Below are 16,930 nucleotides of genomic sequence, written 5' to 3' on the forward strand. Positions count from 1 at the left end.
TTGACAGGAGCCGAGGATAAAGGGAGAGAAGGCCGGCGTCGAAGGATGGCGGCCTCTGTGATGGAGTGCTCATGGGGAAGAGCAGCTATTGAATCCTCTTTTTAATCTGTCCGTCAAGGTTATTGAAAGTGCTGTCTTCGTTATTGGATGCCAGCCTTGGACTTGGAGGGGCCATAAGTATGAGAACACACCCTGTTCTGCCGGGCAGATAAACAAGCTGTAAGCAAATACACACATCTGCACTGAGACCAGATGCACAAACGTGTGTAAAGACACCCAAATGACAATACACAGCGCTTCAGGAATGTGTTTTTTTCATGAAAAACGAGCCAGAGAGGGAGGTAATGAAGGGGGAGTTCTAGTAAGCACTACATCTGTACCATTGATCCCATCAAGCCCCAGTTTGATGCACTCTTCACAAAAGTGGCTGTTCCTGTAGCCCTGTGTACCCCCCCCCTTTCTGTTGGTCCAGCCCAGGTTAGACCGAGGGAGCTCCACTCCAAACCAGACCCCTTTTTCAATCAATGTTCATCAGCGGGTCTGGCAATAAGTTGTCAATGGGATTCTCATTAGGATTCAAGTGTGCTTTTGAATAATATTGTATAGTACTGAATCACACTGACAGATGACTTGGCTGAGTGGCAGTTGAGAGCTTGTCATGGAGTGCATTTTAATCAAAAGAGGGGATCGAGTCAGGCAGAAATTGATGTGTCTGTCTCAAACCACTGATACTGCATGTTTTGCCTAATAATCTTTAAGAGTTTAACACGCCATAATGAGGAGTGGGTAACGCCTTCTCTTCTCTTTTAGTGCCTTTAAAGGACGAGGCTGCCTTTATTTTATGTTTTTATTATTTCAAAAAAAGCCAACTTTTGTTTGCAGTAGGCATATGGTACTTTTTGAAATTGACTTTCAAATACCACAGGTCTGTGCTTTACCTTATGTTTTCAGTTCGGTTTGATTCGTTTTTTGTCTGGTCCAATTTTCACAATAATTGTTTAAAGAGTCTAGCGTAGGAAGAACCCATTAAAAAAGTCCAAGGACAAATAAGTTTTCACTTTTTTCCCCCACTATTTTCACATAATAAATATTTGGTCCAATTGTGAATATTTGTGGCAGCAGGGCGGTGTGTGTGGGCCTGAGTCAAAATTAAAGGTCCTTAACCTGAGGGTGGGGGCTAGGCTTCCATGAAGATGTTGTGTGACACTTAATATATACACACACACAATACTTGTTATATATACATTGTTGGTGAGTCTTTTCATGGGACGTGTTGACAAGAAGATAAATTCAGAATATCATCACCCTTGAAGGAAATGTTTGTGTCAGTGTGGAGTGGAAAACTCGTACAATAAGTGGAAAGCAAACTTTGTGGAAGGAAAAACACCCCCCTGTCCATTTGTAATATCCCGAGCTGTGGATTGCATGACCAACCAAATGGAACTAAATGTAATTAAGATCTACTCAAGGTTAATTCGGTCAGTAATGGTATTAAGTATGTATGGAGTAGCCGTTTTTCTGAATACCAGTCCATTAAATCTGTGTTATTAAAAGATACTGAAATGAGACCAAGCATATACACATTAAAAATAATTAGTTTGTTCTGTGTGTCTTTCTTAAGAGAAAGAGCAGAGTTTAACTAAGGTGGGATTTTCAATGTTTATTATCACTAATTGTCTCCTCATTCAAACATGTTTTCTTTCTGCACCATTCCCTTCCCTCTTCACTCTGCATGGAGCGAGTTATTCAAGTGCTCTGGTGAAAATCGATTCGTCGACGTCCACTCATTTGAGCTCCATTCAAATTAGGAATAAAAGACAGTCTTTCAGACTGGGGCTTTGGTAAGCAAGGAGTGCTACTTGAAAACTGGCATCTATCCAAGAGAGACAACCTTCTATTCTCTTATAGATTTCATTTGAAAACTTTGTCACAGATTGCCCTTAAACAGAATAATTTTCATATGCCAAAAGCGTTGCTTTGTTAACCTTCGCAAGGCCAGCCTCTATCAACAAAATGGTCTGTAAATTACCAAATAATCCATCAAGAGCCATTGCTTTTCAGAGAGCTCTACCTTGTATCAAAGGCTTATAACCTCGCCTTGTATTCAAATTTCCCTGTATTATTTGACCATTAATTTCTTCTTAATAATAAATATCTGGAAGATATAAAATCTCTGAAAGATGCATTTTAGTGGAGAATAATCACTTATTTACTCATGAGAGGCCTGTAATGTGTGCTGTCCCTGAACCATCAATGGCTACTAAGACAAATTCATCAAAAGCGACGTTATGTGAACACACACTTAAAGCCATTTCACACCACGAACACATTTTTGCACTGAAATTTATGAAAACTGATTTTGTGGGTTCTTGTGAAAGATTGCACCCCCCCCCTCCCTCCCGTAACATCCGTGCATGGGAAAAATGATTCGGACGGACCTCGATTTCAGCGGATTTACTGTACATATATTTATATACATTTAAAAAAGCGTTTCACCAAAATGGAGGAATGTCTTGTCAATTTGGTTTCTAAACACCAAATGTACAAGCAACTACTGCCTATAATAACTGGCTTGAGATCGCCTAGCCGCAGGGAAACGTTGAAGATGGCAATGTAGCTAACATGGGCTTGCTAACGCTATTTGTTGGTAGCGGAACGGGGCTAGCCTCAACAGCTAACGTTAGCTTTAGCATCAAATTTGGAGACCAATTTGTTTATTTTCACTTCGAAGTTATCGTTACCGAGACCGTTGAGACAAAAACGGCAAAGCGGGCCATTGGTGAGAAACGGCGTTTAGTCTAGTAGTCAACTCTTGAGGCTAGCCCCGTTACGCTACCAACAAATAGCGTTAGCAAGCCCATGTTAGCTACATTGCCATCTTCAACGTTTCCCTGCGGCTAGGCCATCTCAAGGCAGTTATTTTAGGCAGTAGTTGCTTGTACAAGATTTGGTGTTTAGAAACCAAATTGACAAGACACCCTTTATACCCTGGCCATGCATGCAGATGTGTGTGTGGGTACGCATGAGTGCGCACATGGGAATATTTGTTTAAGAGAGAGATTGTTACGACCATAACATTATCAGCTGCAGTTTACACTCCAGTGGCAATTAGAATGTCTGCTGCTTGTGTGTATATCTGGGTGTGTGCGTGCGCTCACAACATATGCTGGAGTCAGTAGGGAATAGTTTCCCCCGGAGAGTATTCTGCACAGCCCTCCAGTCAGTGTCTCAAATTAGAGAGAGCAGCAGCATAGCCGTGCCTCATCCCCTTTAATAGCATTTTAACTGTTATTGGAGCTCTTATATATGAGCATTCAGTGATGCCGGTCATGCCGGCATGCCTATGAAAAGGACAGTGCCACAATAGCCCCCAACTGAACTGTGACAGGCCAATTAATGAGCCTTCATTGGGAAACAGTCGTTACATAGGTCACCTAAAAAGTGTAATTAGAATGCATTGTAGATTCTTATTTTTATTGAGAGCGTTAAATCGAAAGAGGGAGCGCAATCAATGGCAAGTCGTTATGACGATGTTGGGTGATAGATTTGGGTAAAAACAAAAGGTGACTGTTTACGGTGGCGATGCAAAAAAAAAAAGCGGCTCGCACGCAAGCGTTAGCGCGTGTGTTTGCCACCACACACAACACACATAAATGTCGGCCATGAGACTTGATAGATGTGCCACAGTGGGGATGTGAATGGGAGCCAATTACATTTATAATGTCAAACGTGGTGCAGAAATTAGCTTCAGTGTTATTATGTGAAAGCTAATTGCAAGGAAATGCTAAAATGATTTAAATCACCAGGGCCATTTCAAGATATTAAGACATTTTGAAGATAGCTACAGCACTAACAATTTGCACCACCCCATTTTATAATTACATTTAATAGGTTGTCTTATCAGTACTCCAAAAGTGGATTTGGATTATCGCAGGCTGGACCAGACCGACAGAACTAAATTGTATTTTTTTTTTTTTTTTCCTGTTGGAGTGATGAGTGCTGGCTATTCTAAGGGAGAGAGATAATATTCCGGGGGTTAAACTCTTGGATTGCCTCTTCAAAAGGTAAAATGGAGCAGAACGCCATTGGCAGGGCCATGCTTTGTATTTTCAAGAAGGCCGTCTGGAAGGTCTACTATTGGCATTCACCGCCACTTAACTTCCCACCGCAATAGATTTCCTACAGTATGCAAAGACACATACAGAGCGTGTTGCCAAGCCGTCCTCAGAATTGACCCCATCCAGCAGCACTGACCTCACCATTGTTGGCGCTCTCAGCATTCAGATTGTATGCTAATAAGGGCAGCGGATGGCGGGAGGGGGAGTCAGAGACATGCTTTGTTATTAAGTGTATGCAACACTTGAGTTGCTGCTACTTATTAATGTTCTGGGTCCGACACGCGAGCGGTTTCGTTGAATCATGTTGGTTGTACTGTATGTAAGAATTCTTCTTAAAGGATGATTGTTAAAAGGTCAAGAGATTGAATGTAGTCCTTAGGCGGGAAACAGAATGGCAGGAAACAAAGACGTTTTGCCACCAAATTCCTTTCACTCACCGTAGCTTGGCTAGAAGGACAACAAACACTACGGAGCAATAAGTTGCCGAGTATGAGACGGCGTCTGCCGCCGTGTTAGCTGCGAGACACACGTACTCTCTGAGGCTGCAACTCCCCGAGAGGTGATGGAGTAGAAGAATGACAGAGAGGCTGATGAATGGAGGAGACATGATCAGGACAGTGTGTGATTGTGTGTGCATTTGAAAGGAAGCTGGAGGGGGGGGGGTCGGATCTGTATTCTGTGGGCCGCCAAGGGCTTAGGGCTCTCTGTCCGCAGAACCTGAAAGCCTTATCCACAGGTGTACAATCAGCAACATAAGCAATAGGCCCTTTACCCTAAGACCACATCATCCGCGGGCCAGCCGCGCAGACCCAGGGTGCCACTCGGAGCTTAGAAGGAGATTAAAGTCTGGATCTGGTAAAGGAGGAAATGTATCATTCATAGAGCAACATTTCCTAATGGTGTATGATGTCCGCAGCGCGTCTTGACCGTTTAACCCCCGGCTCAAATTAATTCCACTTCAATTTTGGCTTTAGAAATTTTCGGTTTTTCCACAAAAGAGTCAAACAAATATCTTCTACATATCACACGTATTCACTTCAAAGAGCCATAACCGGCAGAACTATCCTTTCAAAGGGGTGATTTTCACCACACAGTTGCATTTAAATCCTTTTTAGAAACCTGAAGATGTAAAATATTCATTCAAGATCAAGAGGTCTGAAAAGTAAACTTGGAATTTTGTTGCTTTCTTCGTTCCTGCACCACCAACCATCCTGGGACCTTTAAGCTTCATCGCGTGACCCTTTTGGGGGGGGTCGTGAAGCCTGGGTCGGGATCTAGTCATGTGTCTGCTCGCCTTAACATAGTATACTTTCCCCGATTGAAAACAGCAAAGCTAATTCTTGAAACATGTCAATAGATTAATATTCCTGTTACCCAAGTGCTGTTTTGCTCTTGTTGAAGTGATTGAATCACGTGCTCTTCTATATGTCCTATTTTAAATGCAAAAACACCATATATTTTTCTTTCACAGTGTGGTAGTGGGTTTGTACTTACCGTACAGTTCATGTCATCAAAATAAATCATCCTGAAGTGTTATCCAAGTTCGTGTTTGCGAGACAGTCGGCAGCAGAGAGGTTTTTGTGGCGCAAAAACAGGGCTGGTGGTGAGTTGGCCTTGATTTGAGGCTGCCGGTAATCAGGCTCTGTTTGCGGTTAATTCTATGTTCCATTATGTGCTTACATGCATCGGCACACGGTGAGTCATTGTGCTCACACACACACACACACACCAAACAGATAGAGCTCTATGTGTGAAGCATCTCTGTCTCTCTCCACCTCGCCGTGAGTCATTAGCCATTCCAGACGCAGGGTGATCAGCGGAGCCAGCCTGGCCTGAGACAATTAGAGACCCCAGAGGTGGCTGCACATCACAATGAGCCCTGCGGCCATGATTAAAACATCAGCCGCTCTCTACGCAACGCTGACGGGGAAGAGAGAAAAGGGAGGGCGGGGGGAGATCACAAAAAAAAAGATGAAGGGATTGAGAGTTTAGTTCTATCAGCTGTCTATGTTCCTGATTAAAAGAGGGGTTTGTACATCATTTTATGAGCTGGGAGAAGTCATCAAAAAGGGGGGGGGGGTTGAGCTTGGTTTATTCGTCACTGGACATACTTTTCCCTACACACACTTCTACACACACACGAGGGGATTGGAACGCGGTTTGTTTCTAATGCCCACACTCAAAGTTGAGAGATGTGAACGTATTCACGGAGCACTTTGCGTGAGACTACAACAGCCAGTGGATTACCGCAGCTGCCATGTTGCTATCTCCTTTGACATTTGTGGCTTTGATATGTATCTCAGTGAAGGGAGATTTAGATAGCAAATCCCTCAAGTGCTTCATTGAGCCGGGGTGCGTACTACTAGGATCACAATAACTGGAACACTTGAAATATCTTTCTAGAAGCTTTGAAGAAACGAAATCATAATTACAAAGGAGAGTCAAACTATGTTTATTGCCAGTCATTGAACTCCTCAAGTCCCATATGAATATGACCGGGTTCAAAAGCTAGCTTGGCTTTTTGTGTTTTCTAATAATAATTCAAAATATAAGTCAAGGTAAGGCACAGACGGATTTATTTTCAGTATTTCCTTTAATGTTCTGGCTCGACCTGTATCACGATGCTGTGTGTCGGAGTTTAAATGTCTGGAATAAAGAGAGGACACATCTGTGCCCCGGTATTTCAAGGACCCTCATTGCAAGATTAATCCAGTGATTGATAACATGCTGCATCACGAGGAGTTCCAATTCAATAAACTGAGAGGCACACTATCAAATTGCATTTAACCATCAGTCAAGGCTCTTCTTTATTCAACTTGGATGCTGCATGTGTATTTGGTTGCTCCAGACCTCAGTAAGCTCTAAGAAAACCACCAAGTTTTCATGCTAACGTTACGCTGAATATGAATCTCTTCTCAGCCTGCACTGGCTCCAGTCAGAGAAAAACCAACCTATTCCCACTGTGATCTGCCCTCCTATCCCCAGTCCTCCCTGCCTCTGGCCGACCCTCATCTCCCCCCCTGCCTCCCCTCCCAACTCCTGCCGCCCCACCCTGCTCCGCCTCCCCCTCAAGAGCCTTCACCGTCCTCTGATCTGGAGCGACACCACCACTTACCCAAGGCAGCGGTCCTCCCCGAGAAGGTTGAGCTATCCCAGAGTCCCCGCGGTGCGCAGCCCTCTGTCCCCCCCTGTTCTTATGGTTCAGTCACCATCGAGGCAAAGCCACATGGGAGCTCCACTCCAGCGCCCGCCTAACCCACAGTGGTCCCACCGAAACTCCCAGCGCGCCCAACCCGGTGTTGTGTTTTTCTCGGAGTGTTCGCGGAGGCAGAGATGTCGGGATGGATGAAGAAAGACTGAACGGTTGCAGGTCAACTGTGCAAACGTCAACTTTTACGACTTCCCTTTTTTATTTTAAAAACACCGATTATGCATAATTAGGCAAAATAGCGCGTGTCCGACGCAATTTGGTGCCTAATGTGTCCAAGCTGTGGCCGCCGATGCTGTCTCGTTGCATTTGAGAGGTTGCCTGCATCCCCTCCTGCTATAACGGCTAATTAATTGTGATGGCTGTTATTATTCAATTCGGAAACAGTCGTACCTCAAAGAGCAAAGAAAATTACAAAATTGATTCGATGACAGCTAAAATGCACGAGAAGGCCTTGATTTAACCAGCCAATGTAAATGAGTCCAATTTAGAATCGTGTAACGCGGGGCCGGGAGAACGCGGCGGAAAATGATCAGGCCGGCCAGTCACAGATATTAAAATGAATTATATCTAATCGAAATTTTAGTCACGGTACATTAACTAATAGAAAGTTATTAACATTTCAAGAGCGATGGGAGGAAGGGGGGAGGGAGGGGGAGAAAAAAGCTTTTGCCTGCAAAATGAACAGTGGCTGGGTTGACCCGCGGACCCGCGCATGTGAACACTGTAATGACAGCATAATGGCATATTTACATTTAAAACCTCGCCGGCTTCTATTCAGATTCAGAGTGAGACGTTAAGTCAAGGAATATTTGGTTTGCCCTGCCGGCCTCTTCCGCAGAGGGTTTCTGTGATTTCAATAGTTCAGTCCAACTTTTAATTCCCTTCAGTGTTTCTACCCTCATCTCTCTTTTCTTTCTCCTCCCTCTCGTTCCGTGTGGTTGTAGCGTGTCTTTCATCTGGCGTGTTACGGTAAAGTGCCAACTCCTCCCCTTGTTCCCGTCTTTTATTTATTACCGTCTTTCATCCTTTCATTCGAGTATATCTATAGAAATATCGAGTCCCCACTTGTGTTTGTCTTTGTGTCTCTCTCATGATGAGCCGAGTCTGTCATTAGGACTAGAAGGCCATCCATGACAGCAATTTTACCTCTGGCAACAGAGTTTTGTATTTTAAGTGTTTTTACTTTTATATTAATTTTCTTTGCTCACCAATATCACTCCAGTCTCTTATGCGGCTTCAATACGTTGTGTTTTTTTTTAAGTTCAAGGGCTGAGGGGAACACAGACGAGCGCTTAAAGACACTGCTTTTCGGTGCCGTTGATACCTGCCAGGTTTTTGCTAATTTTCAAAGTACAGCGAGAGTATCCGTAATGAAACGGCACCCACCAGTCAGCCAAGGACAGCGCGGCATTCAAAGACGTTTCATCACTTATCACACACTGCCCACTGAGCCATTAGTATTCACAACATATTAGAAGTTTCATGGACATCATAAAGACGATTCAGATGAACTCAAAGCGTAGTCAATCCTTAATAAAGGCGTCAAAATCTTTCAGTATTCACAAGGTTTGTTTTCATGACCGGGGGTTATTCAAATTCCAGTGTTTTTCAGTAAGTGAATAGAACAATTTACAAGCACACAATGTGAATATGTGTGTGTGTGTGTGTTATTGTTTCTGGGTTTCGCCGGAGTTTGGCTGACCTCTGGCTCCGCACGTTCGGCGCCAGACATCACCGCTCCTCTGCTCTCCTCATTTCCACTCCTCCGCTCGTCTGCAGCCGCTCTGTTCATCCGCAGCAAGGCGATGAAATTTTTACATAGGGCCGGCTGCCTTTTTTCATAATGCAACGCAGCGTGGAGGGTGAGCAGGAACCCTGATAGCTGCTGGTATTGTGTGGTGATGTATTTAATGTTTGATGTTGAAGAAAAAAGACAGGAGCGCGCTGCTTTTCTGCAGGAGGCTTCGGCAAAGGGGTTAGCGTGTTCGCAGACACGAGAGGACGGGACGATATCGGGGTTCATGTGTCAGGGCGGAATCATAAAATGTTCCCCTTGCGAGATGTACAATGGTATTTAAGGAAATTGTGCCTCTCTGTGCCCTTTGAGGTTGACACTTTTAGCTTTTGACATTCATACGGTCTGTGTGTGTGTGTGTGTGTGGCACTGTACACCAGTATTCGTGTATGTTTAGCCTGTGCCAGCGGTGGTCTGTTTAAAAAATAAAAATAAGTAGCTACAAAGAGTGTCTTGAGCTCTCACGTCCAGCCAGCAGACCTTCCTCTCAGCCCACCATCTGCTCCACAGGTCACCAGACCCCCCTCCCTCCCTCCACATGCTGCCTGCGAGCTTAGTAACTGATTTCAATATGCACTGAAGAGACTGAGCTCTGATTTTCTGTCTACTGCTATTTCCCCACCCAACAGCCATTTTTAAACACGTCTCTTAGCGCTGGAAATTCTACCATCTGTCTGTTTCCCACATGTCCAGAAACACCTCATGTAACCTCGGAAAGCAGGCATTTGACATTTCATATTCCACGCCAAAATACATGTAAGACACAAAAAGCATCTCGGTGGAGACAGGTTACATCATTCAGCTCACCAAACCCAAGGTTTGTTGCAGATTTACCATCAACATGTGAAGGGATTCTTCAATAAAAGACAGCTGACAAGTGCCGCTGGACTCCAGGACAGCTGGGTGATGAATGTGCCGACAGAAACGGATACAGTACCTTGTGTCAAACGCTCTTATATTTTTTTTCCGCTGCAGTGGAAGCAGAAGCAGCCGAAATGTAAAGTGTTAATTGCAGGTTACGAGCAACTTGCCTGCGCGGGGCCGACCAGCAAACATCTCTAAGATGTTCAAAGTAAAAAAAAAACGTGTTTGAGGATTGATGCATCCTGCAAATCTCTAAGCTACAGCGAGCAATTTAATTGTTGTTTTCTTGATACTTTCAGCCTGCAAAAGAAAACTCTCACATAGTAATAGTTTTCTTATTGCTTGCTTGCTGAGTTTGAGATGTATGCAGCCTGTTGTAGTTACTTTATATAATTAGACTCCCTGTAATGGCAGGTTGAGGGGGCTGCGGGGGAAAAAAAAGGCTGCGGTCAAAGGCACAGAGTGTGTGTGTGTGTGTGTGCATCTGCTGATGTATTTTTTTTATGCCGTTGTGTATGTGAACCTACCTGCGCATGCTGGAGACCAAGGTGAGCGCCAGGGCGACGTATACGGCATTGTGTACGAGCTCGCGTGTTCCTGTCTGCATCGCGGCGGCTACTTCCGTTAGCACCCTGTCGGGAAAAAAAACAAAAACAGTTTGTCTCCCCCCACCACTTTACAAATGAAATCAGTGCTGCGAGGCGGTGGATTAATATCATAAGGAAGGCCAGAGTGGGCCATTAGAGTGGTGTAATGTTGCTCCGGGGCCTTGTGATGGATGGCCATCGGCGCTGCAGCCCTATTTGCACACAGTCACCTCTGTGGTGGCCGCCATTAGCAGGACATGGGAGGTGCGGGCTAAGGGATGGTGGTGAGGTGGCTGGACCTAGGTTTTATTAGAGAGGTGTGTGTGTGTGTGTGTGTTTGTTTCTCACTGTATATGCTCTGTGTGAGTCTGCTCATATTTAAGTGCATGCGAGCACGTGTTTCTGGAATTGCGTGATTGCAAAGTGTGTGTGTGTGTGTGTGTGTGGTTGTGCTTCGACTCTTCAGCAGACAGATGTTGCGCTCCCCGCCCTCCACTCTGTCTAACGTGTCTGTCTCTCTCAGCGGACGGCGGTGGTAGGCAGCAAACACACTCAGTGTAATTAAGACAAATTAGCCCGGATGGCAGCTTGCGATAACAACAACATATGTTGGGAGGTTTGTGTACAGAAGAATACAATCAAAATCATCATTAGCAAATCACTTATCGTAAACGGAATCACATTTTCCACCTTGGAGCGCTTGTAGATTAATAAGATGCCTTGATTTCTTTTCATTTCATTCTTTTCACTTATTCCTTCCTCCTTTTTTCTTTGCTGATGCCACTTTCTCTCTTTGTTTCTCTCGTCTTTCCGTTCTCCCTGCCTTGCTGTCTGTCAGGCTTTTCATTCTCAAACAGCACAGATGCAGACAATGACAGCTTCTGGTTTTTATGGGGCATTTTTTTTTAAAGTGAAATGACAAATACAGCAAGTAGATTCTTTTCACTGTAGCTAGCAATGCTAAGCTAAAGCTGGCGGTAAAACTGAGAGTTCTTTGAAAACTCTCCGGCTGACTTTTTAATGTTTTTAGCTGTAGAAGAAAAGATGTTCAGTTTGCCTAATATGTAGCTTGACAGAGTTCTCCATGTGTGTCCTGGTGTTCTCATGTTTCCTTACCTCCTCATCCCTCACTCCCTTACCTCCTCATCCCTCCTCATCCCTCACTCCCGTAGCTGTCATGCCGTTGTTTTAAGCTGAATAAGTTATTAGCATGACGTCATGCAGCTAGCCAAACCTGTCTGGTGTACAGCTAGTACAGAAGCTTCGCATGTACTGCTTCCCTTTCCCGCTAGTCTGCTGTCTGATTATGAGGTCAGGCTGATCTGGGATCAGCTCTTTGGCCTGAAGTTTCTCCGCCAAAGTTCTCCTCTCAGACGGGTCTTGGAGGAGTAGTGCTCGCCTGTAGACTCGTCCGGACGGGAATGCGCAGCTGCCCCAAGCTGAATCTATTTGAGGACGCTGATTGGCTAAATTGGATGTCACTCATTTATATCTTTAATCAGTAATTGGCTAAACTGCTTCATAGACCCGCCTCTTTTGGGCCAAATTCGTTTGGCCCCCCATGCTGCGCGTTCTGAGACGGAGAGGACGAGCAGGAAAAGCATATATTTTTCGCAGATATCATATTTTACACATATAACTGGATACATCCCATAGTTCAAAAACACAAATATTGACAATTTGTATAATTTATTATTACTATAATTTTTGTGCGGCTCAAGGTGGGGCCAGGCCCCATGGCCCTCTATTGGCCAGCCGCCACTGATCTTATTCTTCCTCCTCTCATCACTTTGTTTGCAGTTGCCACTTTCTGTAACCGTTGCTATCTGTTGCTCTCATCTTCAAGTTAACATGTTTTATGTCTACAACCTCGTAAAAGGTTGTCCTATTTGCACATAGACCAACAATAAACCTATTTTCTACTTTGCAACAAATTAAATAAGACACCTTGCTTTCTTTTAATTTTGAATCTTATTCTTTTCTCCTCTCGTCGCTTTTTTTGCTGCTGCCTCTTTCTCCTTTCCCCTGCTTTCCATCTCTCTGCCTTCCTCTATCGCTGTCAAAGTCAGGCACTCCGTTCTCTCGCAGCACAAATGCACTTTCCAATAACGGATTAACTATCAGCATTTTCCGACAGTTGTGGATTTTTGTCGGCTGAAATAACAAATGCCACAAATTAGAATCTATCGGCTTTAGCTAGCAGGCGTAAGCTAATGCTAACGGTGAAACTTTATTTCCTTTCATTTAATTATCTCACTCATCCCTCATGTTCTTTGTTTATTGCCGCTTTCTTTAATTCTCTTCCTCTCTTTGTTTCTTTCCTCTTCTTTCCTGCCATTCTCCATCTCTCTCTGTCTTGCTCGATCGCTCTCCCTGTCACCGCCTTTCTCCTCACTTCTCTCTCTATCTCCCTAAACATTTCAAAAGAATGAATTACTTCGGGCTGTCACTTGGCCCTGGCCAAGAATTCATTTTTGTGGGTCAAGTGTTTCAGACTGTCATCTCTGACAGGAACCATCTCATACAATAACTACATGGACGGACCTTGACTTGAAGTGCTTTCGTTTTCTCCCTCCCCTCCTCCTCTCTTCATGTGCATGCTAAGAAGATCTCGGCTTTGTTGGTGCAGAAAGAGGGAGGGATTGAGAGATGGTAGAGATAGAGAAAGTAGAGTGCCACGAAAAGGGCGGCAAAGCAGAGCTCAATGCTGGATTCATAGCTTCATCTCGACCACATGTAAAGTTCTATGAGGAGTGAGAATTATCAAGGGCTCTAGCCGAGAAACCCACTGAAACGTTCCAATGATGGAATGAAGTCACACGGCATGAGTGCGGCAACATTTAGCTATGCCAAGGTCTTCAACAAAACGAACTCCTTAAAGAAAGGGAAAACGCATAAAAAGAGTCTGGCTTGATGCGTTGCGAAGAGGTAAAGATGGCATTGAAGTTGGCGCTTTTGTGTGAGTGCGTGTACGTTTGCTGGGGACAGCAGGGCTTCAATGGCATTGGGTTTGAGCAGACAATCTATTTACAGTGTGCTCAGGGGAGCTTATAAACAAATGTTGAGTAATTTCAGCCAGGAGTAATTACCCTTGCCGCTGACAAGGAGAGTGTGTTAGCATTCCCCTTCACCCTCGGCCCTGTCCAGAAGGCTTCAGGCTTGTGCGCACACACACACACACACACATGCGCCGACATGCACAGATGCACATCCACAATGGCGAACTTCCTCGTTAAAGTGTGGCGTTTGTCCAGCAGTCGATACCACAAACACCTTCCCCAAGCCTCTCGGTTTCACCCCCATACTTGAGAAAGGTGATGAAATATTACTGGAAAAAGGCACTAGAATCTGTGGGCAACTGGGCAGGATTTCGTCATCGGAAGCCTTCTGGTGTCCGTTTGTAGTCCGAGTTGTATTAACCAATCACTTTCGAGCAGGCTACGGTTGAATGCAGGTAAACAGTGTGGAGAGCAAAAGAGACAACCTCGGAACCCAGCGGCTGTCGTGTGACGATGATTTAGCTTTTTATTGGTCTAAAATTACCTTGTAAACTGGCTATTTCTGAAACAATCTGGCCGTACACGTTGTCTCTCAACTCCAACTCTAGTCGCAAATCTCAAGTTGCAAACTACTGCGAACAGTGCACGGAAGAGGAAGTCTTGCCCCGGATAATTGCTCAATACAGCCCCAGAAATATAGCCCCTTGCCCCTCTTATCCTCGTACGGCCGATAGCCGATAGGTTCTGATATTGCATCTGATAATCTGACACGAGCAACTTTGTTGTTTTAACCAGCAAAAGGGACGGTTGATGCCTGTAAAATAAGGGAGTCCTGCCATTGCTGAAAACTGTAATAGCGGTTTGTCACGGTAGAGGAGAGATGTGTGTGCCTCTGAGCCTAAGATCAACAGATCAACTCGTTTCCCCCTAGCTGCTTCCAGCCTTTATGCTAAGTTACGCTAACGGCCTGCTGGCTCCAGTTACGTATTTATAATATTTAATGGATGAGATCTTAGTGGATGTGGACAACGCAGATCCACTTAATACACTTCTGCCCTTTTAATATTTAATATTGTTAAAAAATATGATGAATTAGCTGGAAAGCTAACGTTAACGCTCTCTTTACATCTTAAGTACTCATGGCACAACTGTTTAAATAATGTGCAATTAATAATACAAATAATACATTTTGGGGGGATTTCAAAAGTCCTGCAATTCACTTTTAGTTCAGAAAGAACATTTGTCATAATATATATATATATTTTTTGCAGGATGGTGTTCTGTAAGCCAGCAGCTCTCTCACCTTCATTAGGATTCTGTACGGTCATCAGGCCAACAGATCATGCAATCGAATAAAGCAAACAAGCAATCAAAGTCACACTCATTGCTACATTGTTTTACATTTTAATCATTTGAAAGCCTTAATTACAGGATTGAATTGTAACTAACGAACAGGCAAATTAATTTTCACCTTAACCTTTGAAAGGCGAGCGGGCCAGATGCAGGCTTTATCCCACCTGATCGATTACCATCTCTCCGCTCAAACGGAATGGATTCCCATGCAAATTTTAGCCGGATCAATCCGCATCCCGGCAGAATCAATGAAGAACAGCTTTTCCACACCTCCACGAGACAATTGTATGATTAGGAGATGAGATGATAACGCGTGGAGAAACAGCCGAATAGATATTAACTAAAAAACTACAGCATGTCAAGGCGGACGCAAGAGCGTGAAGGAGAAGCATGAGAAAACCTACTTCTCGTATTCAGCTCTTTAAAGTCCAAATATTGGAGCTTGACAAAGCCACAGCGGAGGCCCTTTCCTCCCTCGTCCTCGTCTCTGTTCTCCCTGCCTCTCTTTGATTCCTACTGTGTGGAGTAAAGATGTGAGAGAGGTGGCTGCTTTGGCTGGGTCTCTTGACAACCCGGGCGTCACGTGTATTCTGGTGTTGAAGCTATTAAACTGCGAGGGAGGTGTTTTGCGTGTGACATGCAAACCGAGCAAAAAAAAAACTCTGGGATGCAGAGAGGGAACAGGATTGAATTTCTCCTCCGTGGAAAAGGTTATGTGACAGTTATTTACTTGTCATGAGCAAAGCAGGTTTGAAAAAGTTAATATACCTTTTTTTTTAAAGCGTCTCAATAGCAACCTCATCATTTTCTCAGAGTTAGATGTTACTTCGGATGTTACTTTCAAGTAACATCCGAACGTGAAAGGCTCTCTCTAACATGATGGGTTTTAGGTATGAAAAGCTTCGCTCACGGTAGAAAACTTGCATCACTTGTAGCAGCTGGGAATGGAACCGAGGTCACATTTTGCTGAACAACTTCAATGTCAAACTTCTCTGCTGTGTCCTCCACATAACACACATCTCCCACGTTCCACTTATAGACTACATCATTTGCATTTAAACACATTATGCTCACTTGATATATGTAACATCAGTACGTGTGTGTGTGTTTCTGCAGAAGGGATTGCGTACTTCTTTGTCCTCTCTTTGAACAACTTTTTCCCCCCCAGCTGATATATTATGCTGGGTGCGTTAAGCGCCATTGTGTTGCCTTGGCCGAGGATTGCAGGAAGTTGTGCTTGGCACCAGGCCCAGAAGCAAGGTGAGGACAAACACTCCCAACAAACACTCACTGACACCCACAAATCTACGGACACGTACCTGCTACATAGTGCACATCGGTAGAGTGTGTGTGTGTGTGTGTGTAGTGGGGAGTGGACACACGTGAGCATGTGTATGAGCAGGTCCACCTTTCATCTGTGCCGAGATTTGGAAAGGCTTCACTTTGCACAGGCTCCCTTAATTCTCCCTTAATTCATTTGTGCTCCAGATTCACTTGGCTGCCGGGATAACCTGGGAATGATAATGAAGTGGAGGGGGAGAGAAAGAGATCGAGGCAGAGAGAGAGAGAGAGAGAGAGAGAGAAAGAGAGAGATGAAAACATCACAGCACATGGCTCCTTCCTATCTCCCCTTTGAATGTGTTTCGGAATGGATTTAGGGCTTTTCATCGAGTCTTTTAAAGAGAAGATGGATCTTATTAGCGCTGATTGCTAGTCATAGGACGTCTTCTGCCTCGGGAACCCACCTTACTTAACCCTTTCACAGATGCACAGGGATTGTATCAGTACTGGAATTGGGGTTTGATGCCATTTTATCAAATATGGATCTTGTATTGACTCCACTTATCAAATTTGAGTCCATTTAAAAGCCTTATCCAATCGACTGTATTTAGACTAGGGTTTCTTTGCTTTTTTCTGCTTTCTACAATATAAGTGTATGGCAACTATAATATGGCGAGGTTTGGGTAACTATTACACCTGGCTAAGGTTTGGGTAACTATTAC

The 16,930-nt window shown here is 44.2% G+C and overlaps 1 protein-coding gene across 1 annotated transcript in view; it reads right to left on the reverse strand.

Moving 5' to 3' along the window:
- LOC116385963 (potassium voltage-gated channel subfamily H member 7-like) overlaps positions 1–10,531 on the reverse strand; it is a 72,124-nt gene extending 61,593 nt beyond the window's left edge. The window contains exon 1 of the mRNA XM_031851823.1: positions 10,516–10,531. The gene's annotated coding sequence lies outside the window, so the exon portion shown is untranslated. The remainder of the gene's footprint in view (positions 1–10,515) is intronic.
- Between the last annotated feature and the right edge of the window lie 6,399 nt (positions 10,532–16,930).

This window comes from Anarrhichthys ocellatus, unplaced genomic scaffold (assembly GCF_004355925.1).
Source record: "Anarrhichthys ocellatus isolate YVR2014 unplaced genomic scaffold, GSC_Weel_1.0 scaffold12, whole genome shotgun sequence".
Taxonomy (NCBI): Eukaryota; Metazoa; Chordata; class Actinopteri; order Perciformes; family Anarhichadidae; genus Anarrhichthys; species Anarrhichthys ocellatus.